We start from the raw sequence: 14,183 nt of genomic DNA on the forward strand, positions 1-14,183 counted from the left end.
TCGGCAGAGGCATGTAGATTTGTTTTTTTGGCAAAGGCAAATGAAGCCGCGATTTAAATGATCGCGGCTTCATTTACATTTACATGGCTGCCACGTTGAGCCAACAAACAGCTGATCAGCTGTTTGTTGGCTCGCGCGCTAGTCTGGACATTCCCCCCTGTCGACATCAAAGCCCTTTGTCAGCAGCCCCGGTAAACCTCATTCCACGAGGAATAACGGGGCTGCCGACAAAGGGCTTTGATGTCGGCAGGGGAGCGTGCAGACTAGTGCGCGAGCCGACAAACAGCTGATCAGCTGTTTGTCGGCTCAGCGCGGCAGCCATGTAAATGTAAATGAAGCTGCGATCATTTAAATCGTGGCTTCATTTGCCTTTGCCTATGTGTCTAATCTACATGCCTCTGCCGACAGAGGCATGTAGTCTAGACACAGCCATGGATCCAGGCAAAGCCTGTACCAGACAGGCCACTCCTTTTTTTCATCTTTTAGGAAGTCTGACTGACTGACAGTGAAACAAACATTTCCCCCACAGAGCAAAAGAGGGAAAAAACAACAAGGGAAGTGCATCCCAAGCTTGATGCACCTGGGAAGGCTGGAACCACTCTTCCTTTTTTATCCTTGGAATGCTCCAGGTTGCAAAGGACCCCAAAGGACACTGCTGTCCACAAGAACCCAGTGACTTGTAGCGCAGGTGCATTGGTTCCAACCAATGTGAATATGTAGACTTTCAACTTGAATAACTTCTCTTACAGGTGAACAATCTTCATTTCTTGGCAAGAGGCAAAACTGACTTGGACTTGTATTTTCATTGAGAGAAAGGCTATGTCTATACTACAGTGCTATTTCGAATTAACTTAATTCAAAATAGTTAATTCGAATTAAGCTAAATCAAAATAACGCATCTATACACAAAAACTATTTCGAAATAGCAAGTCCACACTGAGTGGACCCTGAACCGAAGATAAGGCTGGCCGGAACCAGTGCCGGCAGGGCGTCAGGTTAGGACTGAGTGTGTGGTGCTGCTACCTGAGGCTAACTGAGCTCCGTGCTTAAGGGGAACCTACCCTCACCCCAGACAGACAGTTCTCAGGGTTCCCAGCTTGCTTGTCTACCTCGATGAGGGACAGCAAAGCAGTCCTGTCTTGGAGTGCCCTGAGTGCCCGAACTCAGGACACCACAGAACTCGGCCACATGGAGCCAGAGCTGCCCCTGGGCACGCCAGTGTATCTCGTGGGGTCGTTGCCATCAGCCTGGCTGCACTTACTGCAGGCTGCCATCTAGGAGGGTCCATCGGAGGGCTGTCAGGATCCAGGAGGCCCTGCGGGAGAGCGTCCACCCCGAGGAGCTCTCAGAGCCTCCTTGGTCCTCCCCACTGGGGGCTCATGCCCCATTCCTCCCTCACGTCCTTCCACTTACTCCTCCCTAGCCCCCCTTCCTGATGTCAAATACAAGACACATATGTTCAAAAATAGAAACTGGGTTTATTGAACAAAACTGGGTGGGGGGGGGAATGAACCTCTGGGGAGACTGGGAAAAGGAGGTGGGAGAGGGGAGGAGGGAGCTGGAGGAGGGAAGCAAGGGGAAGGGGAAGCTCAGGGCTCAGGGTCTTGCCAGACCAACGTGACTTTCATGCTAACCTGCTCCTGGGTTCGCATGTGGCGTTTGGTGGCCAGGCTGGCAGCTGTCCTGCCATAGACGGCCACATTCTTCCATCTAGTGTGGAGATCATGGACGTTGAGGGCATCCCTCCCAAACCTGAATAAGGTCCATGATCTCCATCCTGGACCAGGAAGGTGCCCGCCTTCTCCGGGCCCTGTCAGGCTCCTGGGAGCTGGCAGACTGCTCCTGGGGAGCGGTGGAGGGCTGGCTGCCAGTGGCTTGCTGGCTCATGTTTTGGGGCCACTGGGTCAGGGGCCCCGGTGGCCACTGCTGGCTCTAGGCTGGCAGGCTTGGAGCTGGCACAGGCACTGTGGCCAGGGTCTACCCCTTTAATGGCGCCAGGGCTGGGGGAGAGGAGAGTAAGTTTTCCTGGTTGTGCCCAGAGTAGCCACCAGGGCTCCCTGGGAAGGGCTGGAGGCCCCCTATTTCGAATTTGGTGTTACTCCTTGTAGAATGAGGTTTAACAAATTAGAAATAAGGGCTCCACTATTTCGAATTTATTTCAAAATAGCGGTTTGCCTATGTAAACGCTATTAAAGTTAATTCGAAATAACTGCTGTTATTTCGAATTAACTTTGTAGTGTAGACATAGAGAGAGAGAGAGAGAGAGAAAACTATTTCCCTATTTAGAATCTATTCTGAATGCCTGGGTAATGTTTTAGGCTATGTCTACTCTACCAAGTTATTTAATTTCAAAGTTTGGTAGTGTGGACACTTGCCTTGTTATTTCGAAATAAGGGGAGTTATTTCGAAATAACTCCCCACTGTAGACATGCCTTTAGTGACTATACCAGCAGTTGCCAATTGAAATGAGAATCTTTTCATCTTTGATGAAGAGAGAGATAGATCAAAGTGATCCAGTCTTTTTATCAGTTTCCTTCAGCAGTGATATCAAACAACTTGTATTTTACTTGGACTTTTTTTCTTTTGTAGGGTTAGTTGATAAGCGTGTCAATGTGTCCATTCCAAATCCACCCAATCCCTCACATTTCTGGAAGTGCCTTAAATCAGCGTTATAACAACATGGTCCTGTTGTTAATGACCATGGACTATCGGATCCAGTCATTGTTTAATCCTTAGATCACTGGTCCTTTTCTTCATGTAATCTGACAAGAACTTTATGGGTCTGAGTCTTAAGTATCATGTTGCTTCAAAGAAATGTTAAACTGGATTTGTCCAGATGGACACTCTCACAGGTCTCCTTTCTAGGTGGGATTATTTTTATTCTATGCTTACACTGTCCCTTCTATGCTTACACTGTCAACTTTAGGCATTCTCTTTTAATATTTTGCAAAGTAGCATTAAAATAATTTCTGGTATTGACTAAGATTTACATTAAAATGCAGGCACACCATTTTAGGTTACAATTGCTGAGACACAGTGAACTGCAGATTTCCCTTTCTTAGGCTCAATTTCTGAGCCCATCAGATATTAACTAATAAAATGTGGCTACACTAGTAACTTGATTATTATGATTAAAGGGATAAAGTCACCTTTCTGTGCCCAAGAAACTAGTTTTATTCTGTGGTAAAAAGGTCTCTGCCTGGGTACTTTTGAACTAGTCATTTGTTGATCAATACTCCTCAGAAGGAAGGTCTACAGAGGTTTCTGATTTTCCAGTTCACATAGCGTGAAATATAGGGTGAAATTCACTCCCATGCAGCACAAGGTCTACATACCACTTAAATTGCACTCACAACAGGGTTTAAATAGTGAGTCACGGGGCAGGACTCTGCTGCGATGCCTCCTGTTGATAGCTTCAAGGAATTAGTTCTTTCATCAGCAGGGATGAAACACCTCCTGGGTGCTGTCTGCCCTGTCCACACTCCATGCTCTCACTCTAGACCCACATCGCTCCCAAACCACAAGATCCTCTTCAGGACATTGCCCTCCGGCAGTGCCCGCTTTAATGGTCTCTCGCTCCCTCCTGGGTTTTATTGGTAGTCCTGTGTTTTTACTGCTGCTGTGGCCAACTATGGCCTCCAAGCCTACTCCTTCAGTGTCAAGGGCATGCCACAGTCTATATGGGCCATACCCTCCTCCCAGGAAGGTATCAACAATTCTCAGTTTCACCTGCCACTGGGGCCAACTGTGACCCCAAAGTCTAGCCCCACACTTCAGGGGCAAGCCACAGTCTGTATTAGCCACAACTTAGTGGCAAGATGTGGCACAAGGGAGAAGGGGAGACCCAGGCCCGACCACTACTCTGTGTCCTGACTCAGGAACCCTCTGACAGGAGGCTTGTCCTACCCTCCTCTACTTCCCTCTATTGCCTCTAATTCCCTGGGCCACTTCCCCTGTAACCCTTTGCACCCTCCTGGCCCTTGTATCAAGGCCAGCAGTCTGGCAGGTATCAGGCTGGAGCCTCCATCTCTCTAGCCTCCCTGAGTCTACCCAGCACTGCTCTCCTGAAGTTACTTCTCTGGGAACTGGTCCTGCACCCTACCTGCTCAGGACACAACTTTTCATTCTCTGCTGAGCATCTCTGTTTTGTCATGAGAACTGGCTTCTTCTAGTATTCCCCATCATGCCTGCCCTGATGGCTGTGCTCAGTGTCTTGTGATATCTTGATCTCTGCTGCTCTGCAGGCACGTGCCACTCCCCTTTCAAAGCTCTGAGAAGTATCTGACATCTTAGTGAACTGCTCCATTTGGAGAATAAACAATGTCACAGGAGTGCATCAGTTTTGCCCGGCACTAGGAACACAGTGGCTGGCAGGCTCTGCTGTGGGGGGAAGAGCTGGAGAAACTGCTGTGCTGCTTTGACATTCCTTAGCACGGAGAGCTCACAGAGCTACAGGGGAATCCCAAGAACCCAGGGATCAGCTCTGCCTCCCCATAACACTGCACTGTGGGATGCTTACCCACATTGCTTTGCTCTTTCTGTCAACAGGGTGCTAGCAATGTGGCCATGAAATGCTGACAATGGAAGGCAGTAAATTTGGTTTGACCAGTTTTCACTTTTGGCGACTTTTGCATATCGACAGCACTTTTGTTGCCAAACCTTCCCAGTATAGACACAGGTCTCGGTTTACAAAAATGTTAGTTGAGATACATACATACACAGCCAAAACAAAACAATATTTTGAGCCTGTTTCTGATTTTTTGCACAATGCTTGGGAATAAATATTTACTATTCATGCTACTATGTAAAAATCCCCATGGAGGTGAAAATATAGTATTACAAAAAAAGAAAAAGCATACTGAAAAGCCCAGGTTAAGAAAAAGAGAAATAAAGCAGTTGGAGATAAAAAGAGAAGAATTATATTTGGAATAATTTCATTTTTAACGAACACAACCAATATAAGAATCACATCACACCTTACAAAATATTGTAGGAAGCTTTAAGGTACACCAGGAAATTGATGTGTATTAGTAAAAACCTGATTATTTCATGTCCTGTATTGTCTGTGATGGTTGGTGTTATTCTGTCTGTTTCTGCGGATAATGCACCTAAGATGCAAAAGCATTTTGCTGTGTGTTGTTGACCAGCAAGAGGAGAGAATGATAGCAGCATGCATATGCTGATCTGAGGAAAAGAATGAGAAAGCAGACACTGGAAAAAAGAAAATGAGGAGGGACAGAGTACAACCGAGTTTCATCTTGCTGGACTTTGAACACAGCAGCAGAGTTAGTTTAGAACATTGACACATTGTGTTTTCCTTTCAGAAAAGACCTCTAATAGCACAAATATCTAATACTACATAATATTTGCTAAAGAAACCAGTTCTGATGCTGGAAAGGTCTCCAATTATTTCACTATCTCCAATCTCCCATTTCTGGAGGAAGGCTACTGAGAAGCAACCCCAACAATATCTGGTCTCCTCAGGACTCATATCCCACCTATCAACACAACTTTAGGCCTGAATGTGGTACAGAGACTGAAGTTGTGTAGTGGTGTTGGCTGATTTTTTTTATATGAATTTAATATGAATGACTAACATGTTCTTAAAAAGTAGACCAGCAATGAAAGGGGTCAGTCCAGATGGCCTTGAGTAACTTTTTTTTTTTTTTTTTTTTGAGAAATCCCTACATGTCATTTTGGATTTAATCAGTCACTACTATGAGGGCTCACCTAGATTTTATTTGACAGGGTTCCAACAGAAAGAAACCACTTGTCATCTTAAATCAACTCTTTTCTTTCTTTCAAGTTTTTTTTTTTAATCTTTCATTTAATTCTGTCAGGTTTTGCTTAGTTTTCTTTATTGAGTTAAACAGATACCATCAACACCCGGCCTATGTACTTCTGGAAAATGCTAAGGTTCAGCTTTGGGGGAAGTGTGCTGGCAGAACTTCCTGCCCATTGGGGAATCATCATAAATAAAGCATTTCAGCACTACTCAGAAACACCCTTTCTTAAGGCAGATGAAGTTAACCCCAACCTCCCTGAACTTTTCTGCTGTCTGGATCTGTATTAGGATCTAAACCTCATGGCTTATCCCTATTTCTATAATGACCTGAATCAAAATCCAAGAATGGAATATTATTATACATTGTGGATGTTTGGATTAGAGCGAGGGCACCATTTATGGGGGGTTAGGGAGGCAGAAGTCCCCCCTAAAGTTTGGGTCCCTGGATTTCACACTTGAGGTTTGCTTAAAGCTGCATGTCCTGGCTCCAGAGGTAGTTCTTAAATGCAACAGAGTTTGAGCTGCTTGCAGCTTTGCCTTTGGGGCAGGGAGTTTGTTATAAAAAGAGGGAGGCAGGGTGACTAAGAGTAACAAAAGACTGGTCATTCAAGAATGGAAGGATCCTTAGATCATCATGAAAACATTTCCAGGTACTTAAATGCTGGGGAGAAAAAAGAGTAGCTATGGGTACGTCTACACTACAGCGCTAGTTCGAACTAACTTAGTTCGAATTAGTTAATTCGAACTAAGCTAGTTCGAACTAACGCATCTAGAACTAAAAACTAGTTCGAACTAGCGTTTTGCTAGTTCGAACTAGCACGTCCACACTGATTGGACGCAGGGGGGCATTTAAGGGCAGCTGAAACCGGTTCTGGCAGGGCATCAGGTCAGCAGTTGCTTTGTGTGGCTGCTGTCTGAGGCTATCTGAGGCTCGTGCTTAAAGAGACCCCCCTGGACAGCCGGTTCTCAGCTTTTCCTGCTTGCTTGCCAACCTCGCCGAGGGACAGCAAAGCGTTGGTCTCTGTGCCCGTCTGTGTCGGTGCTTCCCTTCGGGGACGCTGCCGCAGGTGGCAACATGGAGCCACGGCTCGCCCTGCACCTTCTGGTGCACTTTCTGGACTTGCTGCTGCAAGCCTGCCAGCAATGGCTCGAGGCTGCCTGGCACCACCTGGGGAACGTCAGCCCCCTGCCTCTCCGCCTGGCCGCCCTGGGGGCCGTGGAGGAGCCGCGGCGGCGCCCTGGCACTGGCGTGCCCCGCCACGTCTGGCGTCTGGACACCAGCAGCGACTGGTGGGACCGCATCGTCCTGGAGCGCTGGGACAACCGACAGTGGACCCAGAACTTTAGGATGAGGAGGGACACCTTCCTGGAGCTCTGCGAGTGGCTCGCCCCTGCCCTGCAAAGAAGGGACACTCGCATGAGACCCGCCATCCCCCTCCAGAAGCGGGTGGCCATCGCCCTATGGAAGCTCTCCAGCTACCGATCCGTCGGGAACCAGTTCGGCGTGGGGAGATCCACCGTCGGAGCAGTGCTCATGCAGGTACGGCACTCGTTGGCCACCGAGCCGGGGGGGGGAGGCTGCGAGGAGGGGATGGGCCGCCCCAGGGACAAAGGGGGGGGGCGGGAGGAGGCGAAAGCGCCCCGCACCGGAGGGGTCGGGCTGTCCCGGCCGTACTACACGCCGCCAGGGGGGTTGCTTCCGGGAGTGGGGCGCGGGGCACTGCCAGGACACGCACGCTCCCAGACACCCGGGCGCCCCACTGATTGGCGCTTTGCTGTGTCTCTCTCCGCAGGTGGTCAAGGCCATCAACCGGGTGATGCTCCGCAGGGTGGTCCGCCTCGCCGACCTGGACGCCGTCATCCGGGGATTCGGCGCCCTCGGCTTCCCCAACTGCGGGGGGGCCATCGACGGGACGCACATCCCCATCCGTGCCCCGGAACACCAGGCGTTCCGTTACGTGAACCGCAAGGGGTACTTCTCCGTCATCCTGCAGGCCGTGTGTGACCACCGGGGACAGTTCACGGACATAAATGTGGGCTGGTCCAGCAAAGCACACGACGCACAGGTGTACCGGAACTCCTCCGTGTGCCAGCGGCTGCAGGACGGGACCTTCTTCCCCGACCGCCACATCAGGGTCGGGGACGTGGACATGCCCGTCTGCCTGGTGGGGGATGCCGCCTACCCACTGCAGCCGTGGCTCATGAAGCCCTACACGGGGCACCTCAATCCTTCCCGCCAGGCCTTCAATGCCAGGCTGACCAGGGCCCACATCGTGGTGGAGGGGGCCTTCGGGCGACTGAAAGCCCGCTTTCGATGCCTCCTCACCCGTCTGGACCTGGCCGAGCACAACATCCCTCCCGTGGTGGCGGCATGTTGTGTGCTCCACAATTTGTGTGAGCGGAAGGGGGAGGCTTTCCTGCCAGCCTGGATGGCTGAGGCTGACCGCATGGCTGGACACTACGGTCAGCCCCGCACCGCCGCCGTCCGGGAAGCCCAGCGGGGGGCCATCCGGATCCGGGAAGCCCTGCGGGAGAGCTTCCAGGTGGAGGAGGAGGAGGACTGACCTCTCCCTGCATGCCCCACCGGGGCCTTCTTCCACCCTACCCCCCCCTTCCCCTTTCCCCTCCCTACCTACTGTCAAATAAAGACACCTGTTTTTCCAACAAAAACATCTGTTTATTTCACAGAACTGGGGTGGGGAGAGGGAGGAATGAAGGTGGGAGAAGGGAGGGGGAAACCTGGGACGAGGGAGCTGGAAGGGGAGGGGAGGGAAGGGAGGAAGGGAAAGGAAAGCTCAGGGGTGGGAGTCTGGCTGCCTCTCCCGTCTCGCCACACTGCGGGTCCGGGGGCGTCGGTGGGGAATGGTTGTGGAGGGGGGGGCAGAGGGGACAGAGGGTGTGGAGGAAGCAGGAGCGGGAGCAGGGGGAGCAAGAGGGGGAGCAAGAGGGGGAGCAGGGGGAGGAGGAAATGGAAAGCGGTCCAGCAGGCTCTGGAGGTGGCCTCGCAGGGCACGGCCCTGCTCCTCCAGGGCCTCCAGACTCCTCCGGCGCAGCCTGAGGTCCTCCTGGACCCAGTGGTCCTGGAGACGGAGCTGTCGGTCCAGGAACCGGAGATGCCGCCTCTGGTAGTCCTCCTGGTTCCTGGCTGTCCTGCTTGCCCGGGCGCGGGCGGCTGCTGCAGGCGGTGTGGTGCGCCCTGCAGGCCCAGGTGCTGCAGCTGTGGTGCAAGAAGACCAGCGGTCAATTTCCCCAGGGGCCCAGGTGTGTGAAACCCAGCTCCCCTCTGCAAGGATCCCCAGCTGCTGCTCCGTGGTGGGCAAGGCCCAGGCGCACGGTCCTGGGGCTCCTCTCGCCCCAGCCCCCCGTACACATAAGGGGAACACGAGGGTACTCACAGGTGGACGCCTCCCCGGCCTCTGACGATGCAGGCGAGCGGGTCTGTGGCGTGCCTCGGGGGTCCCGGGTCCTGGGCAGGCTGGCGGCAGGCTCCTGGCTCTCAGAGCCCTCTTCCTCCTCCTCCGTCTCCAGGAGCGGTCCCTCTGCCCCGGGGTCAATCACGTCCCGGGGGGCAGGGACGGCATGAGGCCCCAGGATGCGGTCCAGGGCATGGAAGTGGGGGCAGGCCTCCGGGTTGGCCCCTGGCAGGCAAGCCCGGGAGTAGGACTGCCGCAAGTCCTTAATTTTGCAGCGCACCTGCTCCCGGCTGCGCTGGTGGCCCCTGGCGGCCAGGCTGGCAGCCATGCGTCCGTAGATCAACACCAGGGAAACCTGGGAAGCCTTAACCTCCCACTAGTTCGAACTAAAGGGCTACACAGCCCTTAGTTCGAGCTAGCTAGTTCGAACTAGGCGTTAGTCCTCGTAAAATGAGGTTTACCTAGTTCGAACTAAGCGCTCCGTTAGTTCGAATTAAGTTCGAACTAACGGAGCGCTAGTGTAGCGCCTAGGAAAGTTAGTTCGAACTAACGTCCGTTAGTTCGAACTAACTTTCTATTGTAGACATACCCTATGAGTCTTGTGCTGCTGGGATTTGAAATTGGACCAATACTGTTGAACATATAAATGTTTTTGAAAAGGGGCAAATAGTGAGGTGGCAAAATTTGCAGATACAAAATTACTCAGAACAGTTAAATTTAAAGCTGACTGCAAAGAGTTATAAAGGGATCTCACAAAACTGGGTGATTGGGCAACACAAGGGCAGATGGAATTCAGTGTTAGTAAGTGCAAAGTAATGCACATGAAAAAATATAATCCCAACTATACATATAAAAATGATGGGATCTAAATTAGCTGTGATCTCTCAAGAAAGATCTTGGATTTATTGTTGATAGTTCCCTTAAAACATCTGCTTAATGTGCAGTGGCAGTCTAAAAACTAAAACCCTAAAAGACTATTCGCAATCATTATGAAAGGCATAGATAATAAGACAGAAAATATCATATTGCCTCTATATAAAGTCATGGTACACCCACATCTTGAATACTGTTTGCATATTTGCTCACCACATCTGAAAAAAAATACTGGCTTTAGGAAAGGTACAGAAAAGGCAACAGAAATGATTAGGGGTAAGGAACAGCTTCCACATGAGGAGAGATTAACAAGACTGGAACTTTTCAGCTTGGAAAATAAATGACTAAAGGATAGGGAGATATGTTATATGTCTAGAAAATCATGAATGGTGTGGAAAAATAGAATAAGAAAATGTTATTTAATCCTTCACTTACACAACACAAGAAACTCAACCAATTAAATTTATAGGCAGCAGATTTAAAACAAAAGATTTCTTCATAGTCAGCCTGTGGAACTCTTTGGCTGTGTCCAGACTCAGGGGTTTTTTCGAAAAAAGTAGCCTTTTTTCGAAAAAACCTCACCTGCGTCTAGACTGCAGCCGCGTTCTTTCGAAATTAAATCGAAAGAACGCGGCTTTTCATTCGATGGCGGTAAACCTCATTTCACGAGGAACAACGCCTTCTTTCGAAAGTTCCTCTTTCGAAAGAAGGCGTTCTTCAATGTAAATAGGGCTTCTTCGAAAGAGTGCATCCAGACTCACTGGATGCTTTCTTTCGAAAAAGCAAGCCGCTTTTTCGAAAGTTCAATGTGCAGTCTAGACGCTCTCTTTCGAAAGAGGCTTGCAGTCTAGACATAGCCTTTGTGAGGATGATGGAAAGGCCAAACCATAACAGGATTCCAATAAGAACAAAATAAATTCAAGGAGGATAGGTCCATCAATGGCTACTAGCCAGAATGGGCAGGAACAGTGTCCTTAGCTTCTGTTTGCCAAAAGCTGGGATTGGTCAACAGGAGATGGATCATTTGATTAATGCCTCTTCTGTTCATGTCTTCTGAACACCTGGCACTGGCCACTGTTGGAAGACAGGATACTGAGCTAAATAGACCATTGGTCTGACCCAGTAAGGTCATTCTGACCTTATATAGAGCCTAAATGTATCTGCCCCCAGGGCTGAGGTAGAGCTCAGGAATCCTGACACACTCTCTCTCTCTCTGCAGTTAGTAAGAGAGTAAGGATATATATTAAAATTGTAAGGCTAACCACTGTCCCTTAAGGTGACTTGCCACAAGATATCAGACTATGTAAGTGTTAGAGCTGAGTGGGCCTAATATTTATTTAATTGATTTTCTTTTATATAGGAATTAGCTACAGTGCTCAGGTCAGCTAATTGCTAAGTTATCTGCCAAAAAAACTAGAGTTTTCCAGTGCTTTAGTAGCCCTAGAAAGAGGTGATATGTTGGGGAGGGGGGAGCAAGGGGAAAAATGGAATTGGTCCGCCCCCACAATTTTCTGCTTGGCTTGTACTGAGCATGCTCAGTAAGGGTATGTCTACACAGCAACATTATTTTGAAATAACTAGCATTATTTCAAAATCATGTAGTCTACGTCTACACAGCAGGCAGTTATTTCAACATAATGTCAAAATACTGTCAAGCTGGAGGACTTCTTACTCTGACTCCTGTAACTCTCATTGTACAAGGAGGAAGTCTATTTTTAAATAAGTGTTGGTGTAGACGTTCCCGATTTCAATTTCAAAATAAGCTGCGCAATTGAGGTAGCTCAATTTACATAGCTTATTTCAAGTTAAGCTCTGCTGTGTGGACTCATCCTAACACCGCTGAAGCCTGTCCTCAGTCTGCCCGTCCCCAATCAGTGCACACATAGGTTGGCCCCCCCCCCCCCCCCCAATAATCTAAAATGGTCCACCTGCATCAGAGGTCTTCAGTTTTTCTTCTCAATCTCCCATTCCTTTTCACAGCTAAAAATGTCTTTGGTCAAAGCAGCAATTCTTTCCTGACATGTGTACCCCAGAAAGGCTGGAAGAAAATGATGTATTAAGGTAAGCTTAACTTACCGGTAGCCAAAGTGTAGCCTACAGACCAAACAAAGCCCTCACAGGTCCAGTGTGGCTTTGAATTACTTTCTTTTCTAATGTGGCGGGGGGGGAGGGGAGGAGAAGCTGTGGAAAGGATAGGTCTGAACATGTATTGCTGAATCTTCTTTCAAGTATCATTACGTGACAGGGCTAGTCCAGGCTAGAGGCCACACTTCATCATTAAAGAGGACGGGACCTGCTCTATTTCATACAAATTAGTTGCTGTTATCCTTGTGTTCTCTCCCTCATAAGCAAGGCAACATTCTGACACCTTCATAACTATAGATTATACACACATACATTCCTCTTCCTCCTCATAAGAGTACTGGTAACACAGGTCATTCAGAGGATCCTGCCATTTTCAGTGAAGTCTAGAGAGTTTTGCAGAGAGCTTCCTCTGTTCTTATGAGAGTTCACTTTCTGACACTTGGCTAGAGAGGGCAATTTAAGGAAGGCTTTGCTCTCCGGCCATCCTTCTTGAAAAGGGAGGTCCCTTCTTGTCATGTGACAAAGTTAATAGTTAGTACTCTTCTAGACACACCAAATCCTCTTTTTAATGAGGCTGAACAAAGTGCCCAGTGGATGGGGACCAGGCTCTTCCATCCCAGACCTTGCTACTTTGATATCAGGAACAGACAAGGGAAGCAAATCATGTGCTCCATGGGGTGGGAGAGAGTTGAGTTGTTAATCCCTTCCATTCTGTTGCTTCACATTCTAGGAGTAGTAGTGGGTCTATAATATCGTAAGTGGATTTTGGCAACTGGCCAACTGTTTCCTCCTCCTCTCTCTAGAGTCAGGGTGGTAAGCTGTAGGTTTGGCAACAGAAGGTGAAGCATTTCTAGTTCTCATGAAAGTAACAGAAAAAGGTAAGATTTTAGATAAGAAATTACTGTCGTTTAAATACAACCTAATTTTAGCCTGCTATACGCTTAAGTATTATTTCATTAATTAATATGCTTGTCTTTCCCCAGTTTTATACGTTTAAATAGAACATTTTATTAGTATTACGCTCTATAAAATGCATTTAATCTTTTGTCTGCTACTTTTTGTCACTCTAAGGGTACGTCTAAACTACATGGCTCCGTCGACAGAGCCATGTAGATTTGTTTGTTCGGCAAAGGGAAATGAAGCCGCGATTTAAATAATCACGGCTTCTTTTAAATTTAAATGGCTGCCTCGCTCTGCCGATCAGCTGTTTGTCGGCAGATTGGGGCAGTCTGGACGCTCCCCTGCCGACATGAAAGCCCTTTATCGACCTCCTCGGTAAACCTCATCCTCCGAGGCATAACGGGGAGGTCGATAAAGGGCTTTCAGGTCGGCGCGGGAGCGTCAAGACTAGCACGCTGAGCCGACAAACAGCTGATCAGCTGTTTGTCGGCTTAGCGCGGCAGCCATTTAAATGTAAATGAAGCCGCGATTATTTAAATCGCGGCTTAATTTCCCTTTGCCGATTAGCCTAATCTACATGGTTCCATCGATGGAGCCATGTAGTTTAGACACACCCTAACTGGTGGCAATAGTAGATTCACATGGCTTACAGAGCGGTGGTTGAAGGAAGAAGAGCACAGTTGCAATCATGAAGGAGGTTGGAAAATGCAATTTTGGGAATTTAAAAAAACCTAAATCCTTCCATACTGACTCTTGCAAAGGCAGAAGATTTGTAAGGAACTGTTTCAAGACAGACGTTCATTGCAGAGTATGGGATCCTGACAGAACAAAGATCAGAAATTTCCCCCACCATATGACACACACAAGTTAAGCATAACTCAATATTTGGATTTCTATGCCTTGCAGAATGTTAGTGTTCTGAGCTGAGCACACAATGTAAAAAGAAGTGCTTACATAACAAAATGGAAGAGTGGAAAAATGCAAGCGTGGTAATAAGAACAAATATAAGATGTGAAGGGCTAGTAGTCAAAGAAATCAAGACAAATGATAAGAGATTAAAATTATGAAAAGTAGAGCATCTTTCTTGCAGGTTAATCTATAGGTATTTAACACCTGACTATTAAGAG

Source organism: Pelodiscus sinensis, chromosome 2, assembly GCF_052426305.1.
Source record: "Pelodiscus sinensis isolate ZL-2025 chromosome 2, ASM5242630v1, whole genome shotgun sequence".
NCBI lineage: Eukaryota > Metazoa > Chordata > Testudines > Trionychidae > Pelodiscus > Pelodiscus sinensis.